General features: G+C 41.9%; 1 pseudogene; it reads left to right on the plus strand.

Annotated features, from left to right (window-relative positions):
- The first annotated feature begins 3,565 nt into the window (after window positions 1-3,565).
- On the plus strand, window positions 3,566-8,348 carry LOC120257581 (annotated as a pseudogene).
- Window positions 8,349-9,691: the final 1,343 nt, after the last annotated feature.

Consider the following 9,691-nt stretch of genomic DNA (forward strand, 5'->3'; position numbering starts at 1 on the left):
AGTGGAAATTGCCAAAAAACCCTCTAAGTTTGTAAAATTGCCAAAAACACCCGTTAGTTTTTACCTAAAAACCCCTCCTTTTAAAAACTATGTTTTCAAACCCCCAAAGCACAGCAGCGGATGTGAGCAGTGAGTTTCAAATTTTATGGACGAAAATGCCCTTGCATGGAGTCGTAGGCTGCCGACCATCTCGGCGGTTTGAGAGGAAGTGGGTGGGTTTCCGTGTAAGAATAACCCAAGAGGCAATTTATTGAACCCGTTTACTTGCTTTTCTCAACTGCGTCTTGACTTTCATTTCGGTTGTCTCCGAAGTTGTCTCTCTGTGAAAGCCTGTATTGGCATTTCATGTTTTCCCTTTCCACGGTATCTCGAAGGAGAAGTCATATTGGCATTTCATCGGGTTGCAATCTAAGGTATTGATATGGTTTATGTTAAGCATTACATTACAAAGAAAGATTTTCGGTTTTTGTTTGTGCTCTCTTTTTGTTGGAAGATATTGAAGTCGCAGGGGATTTCTATTTGGGTTTTAGTCTGTGAGGAGATTTCTCGGTGGGTTTTGTTTGTTTTGAATTTTCTTATGTATACACTATCGAAATAGTTTTTCGTTGTTATGATTTGTGTAATATTTATAATGTACATTTCTTTCGTTTGATATGGTTGCAGTTTACAAATGAGGTTGACGTTTAAGAAATGAGATGTTACAGTTTAAAATTTGTTGTCTCCATTTAAGTATTTAGTCTCATTTAAAAATGGGTCTGTTTAACATTTTATATGTTTAATAACCGAGAGTTTACAGCTTAAAACCTTATATTTCGCTTAAACTTTTGTCAATCCGCATGTTGAATGTGTTGTTATTATGCGAGCTTGTGATTATGGCGGTCAAACCTAGTTAATGGGCGATGCTATTTGACACATTGTGGAGACCTTAGTCGAATTGAAAGATAACATGACCCTCGACACACGGGAGATTATTCGAGACAAGTTTGCGTGATTATTGGTGGAAGCTTATATACCAAGGACCTTCAATTCTCTTTTGCAAAAGTACGATGGTCGCCCAATAATTCGGGATCGGGAAAGGCTCTTGAGTTTCGGACCTCAGATGTGGCCCCTCGTTCTTGATGCTGACTGCGATGGCGACAGTGGTCTTCGGAAGAAAACCGGGTTGTCGAGGCGGTATCTATCAAAACATACGAGAGACAGAGACTCCATCAAGAGCACCTCGCGCAACTTGTCTCGGCTGTGAGGTGGTATAGAAGATAATTTTGTCAAACTCCTCGATGGTGTACCTCGCCGATGCAAATACATCATGCTCGGTCTCAACCGGATCGCTGATTACGCTTAGGAGGATCTCACGTACTCATGCTGGAGCGACACGCACGGGCTAGTGCGACGTGACAAGTGTTCCTAAGGGAGGATATTCACATGCTACCGTCCGAGCGCAAGAGATAGATGCTGCCGAAGAAGACCAACACAGGGTACATTAAGGGGTTGCCTCGTCGCGCTTAACGCTCTGGTTTGACTGTGCTGACCCGAACGGGAAGAAAGTCCGCCTTGCAAGATCCCAAGAATGTCGTGGCTACATGCGTGAAAGTCACTTACCGAAGCAAGCGATTTCAGAGAAACGAGCTTGTCATCGTCAGATGGAAAAGAGGTAATAAATCATGGACAATGTTTAACATAAGTCTTTAATGTTTAAACATTTTATTTAGCGTTTAACTTTAGTATTTATCGTTTAAAACTTATTCATACTAGTTTAAATATTTTGTTCTCCGTTTAATTATATTCTATAACGTTTAAATATATAAAACACTGCTTTAAATATAGTTTTTATAGTTTAAAATGAATGATTTTTGTCGAAATTGTTTGGTTTATATATGTTAGTTTCCCTCGAAATGTTCCTACACGTCAAGAAGAAATATTTTGTTAGCCAACCAACGGATGGACGCCATTGCTCTCGAACCACTTCGCTCAAGGCAGGACGAGAGGGCACTCTATCGCGGCGCTCGGATGCCGCTCTCCTACTTCCACCCCACCACGCGACGACGATTCCTCGACGCACGAGAAGCCCTCCCCACCACGGCGATCAGAACAACCCCTACCACGGTACAACGACAGCCCCCGATCATGTGGCAGCTTCCCGACCACGGCAGACCTCCGACCGAGAAAATTTTCACGGCTGACATTAGGCGAAGATGTCACCGCAACTCCTTTACGCAGCACGCCGAGAGTATTGACGATCGAGTTTCCCGCTTGTCGCGCAGCGGTTGAGGCGTCCGAAGGACCGGCCGCGCCATCCTCGAAAGAATCAGGCACCGGATGAACGAGGCGCTGAATTTGATCGATCGATGATCATCATCGGAAGGTCATTCCAAGGCGGCCACATTCAAGAGACTTGGCGTAAAAAGAGGAGAACAATATCGCTCTCGTCTCCACCGGGCCGAGTCGACGATGAAACAATAGCAACACCATCGTAGACGGCCGATGTCGTTGTCGAAGGACATCGAGACGATGCGCGTTGCCGCCATCGCCGAGAAGGTCGCCGACTCTTCTCAATGAAATCCTCGACCCGTGGAACTCGGCCGCCGAGATTGCGCATCAAAGATGGACACAATCCTCAAGATCAAGAACAAGTTAAGGGTGTGTCTCCCAATGATGCCGCTGGGCATGGCCACGGCCGAGAAGATCGCCGAATCCGCTGCCGGCCGATGAAAGCATCGCAGCCTGAGCAGACACAATCCCACCACAACAAGAACCATGTAAGGATGTGTTTTGCATGGGTTGATGCTCGCCGCCGCTGCCCTCAAGATCGGCCGCGACACAATCCCACAACAAGAACAACCATGCAAGGACGTGTCTCGGCAGCTGATGCCGCCGCCATCGTCCCTCACATCGAAGGAAGATGCCGTCAAGACCCCGACCGAGCAACGAGAGATGATCAAGGCCAATCAAAAATCGACCAGACGGCTAGGAAAGCTTTTTATTCAAGAAGAAATGGGTTGGCTCCCGAGTCGTTTTAACAAATACGAAAGCAGTGAGTTGCATGAGGATCTTCCTCAACCGCCCTGGACGGGTAAGTGTAAAGTTTTTATGATATTGTTTAAAGGTTTTTATTATAGTGTTTTAACTATTACCTAATAGTGTTTAATACTTTTATGTTATCATTTAATTTGTCTACTTAACGTTTAATTATATATAATATCATGTAACAATTGATAATATCATTTAAATATTTATAATATTGTCTTATTATATCTCAGTATCGCTTAACCTCAAAGACTCGCTGCATGGAAGAACGACGTCGCCGCACTACACGCGACAAATTATACATCGCCGCTGAGGGGAAGGAGATGGTCACCGATGATGTGACTGGACGCCAGACGCATAATACAAAAAGTCGCCGAGCAAAGAGCCATATCTCTTACAAGAAGCGCCTCCATCATCGTATCGTCATTGCCGCTTACGCTCAAAGCGTGACGACGCATACGACACAATTATGGCTATGATCGGGGATGCCGCGCAAAACTCGCATGTAAGTTCAAATTGTCATCCTCCCGATAATCATCGAATGGCCACTTCCATGCCGTCGACCGACAATGATAAACAAGAATACAGTGATTATTCTTCAAGTCCGGTACGATAAGGACGCTGGACATGGTAAGTTTCTAATTATGTCCGATTAATATCCGTCAGTATTTAAACCCAGTATTCTAATCTCGACTTGCATATCTCGACAATGGAATCTATCTCGACATTTGTGTCGACATGGAGTTCTGCGAGTCGCATGACGGCAAAGTACCCACTCGCACGACATAGAAACCCCACGCTAAAAACAAAGAAGCGCCGATCACGCTCGCCCTACGCCATGCCGGTTTATCGAGCAATTACTTTGGGAGCGAGAAGTTACGGCCACCGCAGCATGTATCGCTCTCACCTCAAATTAAGGTACGCTACCCGTGATACTTAGGAGGGAGGGCAAGCGCCCACGCATGACAAAGTCGCCACAAGCGGGTTAAATTTTTGTTTTCAAGAACATGTCATGTATATCCGAATGTCAATTTTGTTTTCGAACGTAACTCGACAAATTCAATTCATTGTTTTCGTGTTCAAGAGCACTGACTTGTATATCTTAATGTAAATTTTGTTTGTTTTGAATTGTAAAGGTGTTAAATTCCATTTAATTTCATTTCATTGTTTAATTTACATTCTAATTGTGTACATTTCACTTTCATTGTTTAAATATACTATATATCGCTTTAAACATCGCTGAAATATTTCAAATTACAAGTAGCATCCGCTTAAAATAACAACGTCTCTGCTTAAATATGGAAAGTCGCCCATCAATACACAATGTTTCCGCCATCGCTCGGCTTTATTAACAATGCCTAGTCGGGCGATAGCCCATCAGCAAGATCGCCGATCGCGACCGGATCCACGGCAGCTGCCGAATGTAACTCATGGACATCAAACACTCATGACTCGATCCTCTTTTCGCCCTAGGCCGCCCTGTGCCGCCTCGCCACAAAGTACGCAAACTAATATAATGTTTGAGTGATAATGACAATATTTAAACGTTAACTTAAATACTTAAGCAAAATGACTTTTATCATATTTAAACACTAATGGCCCCTGCATAACCGGAACAATTAAAAAGAGAAGGAACTTACAACGAGTAAAAACTCTGCTTTTCATTAGGATTCGCCAATCGCACATTTTTCTCGCCCTCGACGACAAGATCAACTACAAAGACATTTGAAGACGGAGCGCATGCGACACATCCGACTGGAAGTCAACATCGCTTTCTATCGGGCAAAACCGCTTTTATATCCATCCCGGTATGTACTGAACTTAGCCCTCGACAAGAGAAACTTCGAGACCCATCGCCACATATCTCACGCTAACACCAACTCAAGAAGTCTCGAGCCGTGAACATTAGCACTCTTCCCTCCCCGTCAATCTAGCAATACCACAAAAACTCTCCATAATATATCGGCCGAAAACCAAATCGTACAATTCAAAAACTCTCCATAATATAAGCCGAAGAAGAAGAAGAAGAAGAAGAAGATGTAAAACAACAAAAAATGCTAAATGACAGGGCAAAACAAGAAAAGTGTATATATATATATCACCGCTGACGAAGACCAAAAAGTGCATAGAGGTTAGACTAGACGTGATGTGATTGCGCGTATTTTTTCCCTCCATCAAAAGGGCAAAAAAAGGAAAAATATATGCCACTCGCCGCGACGAAGACGATCATCATCGCCGACACGAGTATCTCTGCTTAACCGTCAAGTTTTTTTATGTTTAAACAGATACACATAGTGTTTAACATAACGACACCGGTTTAAATAAAGTCTATATCATGTAAATAATACGTAAAAACGCTTAAATATAGTGATTTAACCGCTTAAAAATATTTGTTATCGTTTAAATCGAATGCTTTCAACGACATCACGTCAAGATGGGTACCTCCCCGGTCACCGATTAAACATCTTTACGTATTTTCTTAAACACCGCTGTCATTGTTTAAAGAGTAACAAATGTATTGTTTAACTTTTTTCTATTGCTTTACAACGACGCTTCTTTTGCTTTCCCACATTGCTTTTTACTAGGGCTCTCGCTTAAATTTCAAAAGTTCACATTCAAATAAAACATTCGTTTACAACATTTACAAAACATTTACAACATTTACAACATTTATAACATTTACAAGGACTTTGACACTCACGACTCGACTCGTGATAACTGAAACAAGTGTCTCATGACATCTCGAATCGCTCACAAAGTGGCATAGACAATACGCGATCAACTTGAACCTCGCACAACATACAACATTAAAAAGGTTAAACAAACACATTCATGAAAAACGACTATTAATCAATGTGTCATGGTCGGACTTAAGCTGAAGATATCGGGTAGTTAAACACGTAATCGATATAGTTGTACAATCGACGTAATGTTCTTAAACCAGTAACAAAAAGTCTCAAGCTGATCAAATATCAATCCCTCAGCTTTTAAAGGACGAGCTCGACCTTCCTCCTCTAGAGAATCTCCGCAATCACGCAACACGTGAAAACTTTCTTTTCTACCCAAGCTCTAAAAGCTTGCATAATTGCTTTCCCCGTCATCCACTCACCGGAGAATCCTCCGCGATTCGTGCAATTATGCGAGCATTTTCGCTGGGCAAGAAAAGATAATTTAACTTGTCATGCGTGATTACGGCCGATCGATTCTCAAGATAAGGAAGGAGGTTCACGAAACATCCTTTCAGATAGAGTGGTCTGTCCATGGGAAGAGGAGGAAGAGGAGGAGGAGGAGGAGGAGGATGACGAGGACGACGTAGGAGTAGTCTGTCCATGGAAGCGGTTCTTCCCGGTTATTTATGGTGCGAAGTCCACAGCAGGCCGACTCTTCATATCCGAGAAAAAGTTAAACGACAGTCGACCCACATCGATCGACGACAACGAATCGGTGTTCGATGATGATAGTATCGCGCATAAGAATTAATGCCGCCATTAATTTTACGCACGGATACCATAACCTCGCTACCCGCCACGCGGCAACCGCCAACAATTCGGATCAAACGAAAAAGATCACCGCTTTTACGCAGAGACTTTTGAGAATTTACACGTTAATACGATTAGTTATACATATAAAGATAATGTTAAACGGAGATGACAATTATTAAACGGATATGACAATTATTAAAACATATTAGTAATATATTTAAACGGATAATAGCACATATTTAAACATTATTTAAAATATACAAATAGATAACAATAAACGAGAAGAACTTTACAACGAAATGAACTCGTTTTCAAACGGAGACGATAACGGCATACGCCTCGCCTCGACAATAAAATCGACTACATTTCATTTGAAGATGAAGTGCACTCGACCAATCCGACTGGAAATCAACTTCATTTTTCTCGTTGAGAAACCGATTTATATATTTCTGTATGATAACCTTCACCCGCACTCACCACAAACGAGCCGCCATAATAAACACACGCGAATCGGTCAAACTAATGAAAGAACGAAGAGATTCTCACCTTATTACTGAAAACCGCAGAATCAAGTCGAACAAATCAAATGAGGAGAAATGAGGATAACAACAAGATGTAATGCAACCTCTAGGGATTGTCTAAGCAAAAACCCTCGAAAAGCGCCGAATACGATGCGATTTTAGCGCTATCCTTTCCCACCATTTTCAAGGCCAAAACTGGGATTTCACAACACTGACCATTTTGAGCTGAACTAGAGGGTAGAAAGTGAAGCTTAAACACTAACTGCATACCGTCTCAGAAAAGAGGAGGGGTTTTTTGAAGCTAATATTGTGAGTGAACAAGTAATTTTCCCTAATAATAATAATAATTTCCAAATTTATGATCAATTTTTTCAAAAAAAAAAACTCGGGTTCTGAGCAACAAGTAAATTATAAAAAAATTTTTAAATTAGAATAAATTAAAAAGAAAACTCCCCAAAAAAATGTTCTAGAAATTCAAAAAAAGAACACCAAATAAGACTCGAAAAAGAAACACGGAGCCGCCGAAATCACCAGAACTCTCCGTCTCGAGCTTTCTCGAATCCATGGCGTCTCGCCTCCTCGCCGCCCGCCTCCGCCCCTCTCCTCCGATCCACCGCCCTCCTCCGCCCCATTCCTATCTCCCAAAACCCTAGATCCCTACCTCCTTCGTGGCCTCTCCACGTTCCCCCGCCCGCCGCCCACCCTCCCGCCCTCGCCCAATTGACATCGGTGCTAGGGCACGGCAGCTCCAGTCCCGACGGCTCTGGACCTACGCGCTGACCTTCAGCTGCGTCGCCGGATTCATCGTCATCGTCCTCGCTAATTTCCAGGACCAACTCGTCTTCTACATCACCCCTCCGATGCCCCTGCAGAAGTTCAACGCCGATCCATCCAAGTCCCGGTTTCGCCTCGGTGGTCTCTGTCCTCGAGGGCAGCGTCGTGTACCCCAGCTCATCCCCAGAGATGGAGTTCGTCATTACCGATCTCATCACTGACGTCCCTCGTCCGCTTTGAGGGCTCGTTGCCGGATCTTTTCCGGGAGGGGCACCCAGTGGTGGTAGAGGGGAGTCTCGTGAAGCCGGCTCCTCCGGAAGGGTTCGGGTCGGGGCCCAAAGTCTCGGAGAAGGCCAGGCAAATTGGGTGATTCTTCAAAGCCATGGAGGTGCTCACGAAGCACGATGAGAAATACATGCTCAAGGAGGTTGCTGCCACACTTAAGAAGAACAAGAAGTTGTTAGAGCCCGAGGCTGATGCCGGTGTAGCAGCTGGAGATGGTGAAACTGGGAGCTAAAGGTTTTGTTGAGGTTTTCTTTCTAAACTCACTCACAATTTTTGAGATTTATTAGTCATGAGTAGAATGAATTGAACCTACATTTTTTGAAGAATTTTTTTATCATATTGTTGTATTTTTTTGAGATGATTACTTGTGAAGTTTTTCGCATGAGAATAGATATCAGGAATAAAGGAGATGTTTTGCTTGTTGAGACAGTTGATATAGACAACTTGTTGAAGACACGTTCATATGAAATTCACAGTTCTAATTTGTTGAGACCAAGCATTTGTGTGTGTGTGTTTTGTTCTTGTTCTTCAATTGATTGTTGAAAAATGTGATTTTTTTGTTTGTGTTTGTTCAAAGGTGTGGTTTTTGTGTGTGGATGTTTTATTCAGGTTTGAAAAGCATGAATATGTATATATATATATATACAAGGAATAAAGGAGATGTGTTGAGACAATGATGTATACCACTTGTCAAAGATAATCATATGGAATTCTATGTTTTTAATTTGTTGAGAGAAAGCATTTGAATTTTTCTTCTTGCTCAATTGGTTGTTCCAAAATGTGATTGTTTGTGAGTTTGAATTTAGATTTTAATTGTTTAGAGTTTGTTCAAAGGTTGGTTTATGTGTGTCAATGGCATTGAGGTTAGATAATCATGTTAAATATTTGCGTTGATTTGTAGATGTAAGAGGTATAATCCCTTGTTTTTAAGGATGAGTGTATTCATATTAAATGAGTATTGAAAGGAGCTTGAGGCAGAAGTTGTGGCAATGGTTTTGTAGAGAAAGGTTGTACTTGCCAAACTTTGCTAGATAATGTGGACTTTAACTGCTCCCAGAAAAAGACTGGGATTTTAGGATTTTGTCGGATGCAACTAGTTTGATGATGCATGTAGAAAAATGAGAGAAATGAAGATGAGAAAGAAAAGATTACCGGTTATCCATCTTATTCTCTTCATCCAATAATACGATAGAGAATAGTTTTCCTAATTTTTTTTTGTTTAGTTTCCTTTATTTTCTTTCAATCCAAACACTCCATTAAGAGACAAGTCCTATGCGGCATCGTGTATAATTCATAAATTCTCCCTTTCATTAGAAGAAAATGCTGCACAGCAACACCTTGTTGCCTATTCCTTAACTGAGACATCTATTTAACTATTTAACCTTATGGTTAAACCGTTAAACTGACTGTTCATCCAATGGTTTGATGGAAGTTGCTGCAAAACTAAACAAAGTACATGATAAGAAACTTTCTGTGACTATTCTTAAGGTGCATTAAGAATAACATCTAGCAGCTGTCATGGATAATTTTGGGGCAAGGTTGTGAATAATGAGGTGATCCTGTAAACTGCTGGAGGGTTAGGATATGATTCATTTTCTGATTAAT

The sequence above is a fragment of the Dioscorea cayenensis genome, unplaced genomic scaffold, assembly GCF_009730915.1.
Source record: "Dioscorea cayenensis subsp. rotundata cultivar TDr96_F1 unplaced genomic scaffold, TDr96_F1_v2_PseudoChromosome.rev07_lg8_w22 25.fasta BLBR01002203.1, whole genome shotgun sequence".
NCBI lineage: Eukaryota > Viridiplantae > Streptophyta > Magnoliopsida > Dioscoreales > Dioscoreaceae > Dioscorea > Dioscorea cayenensis.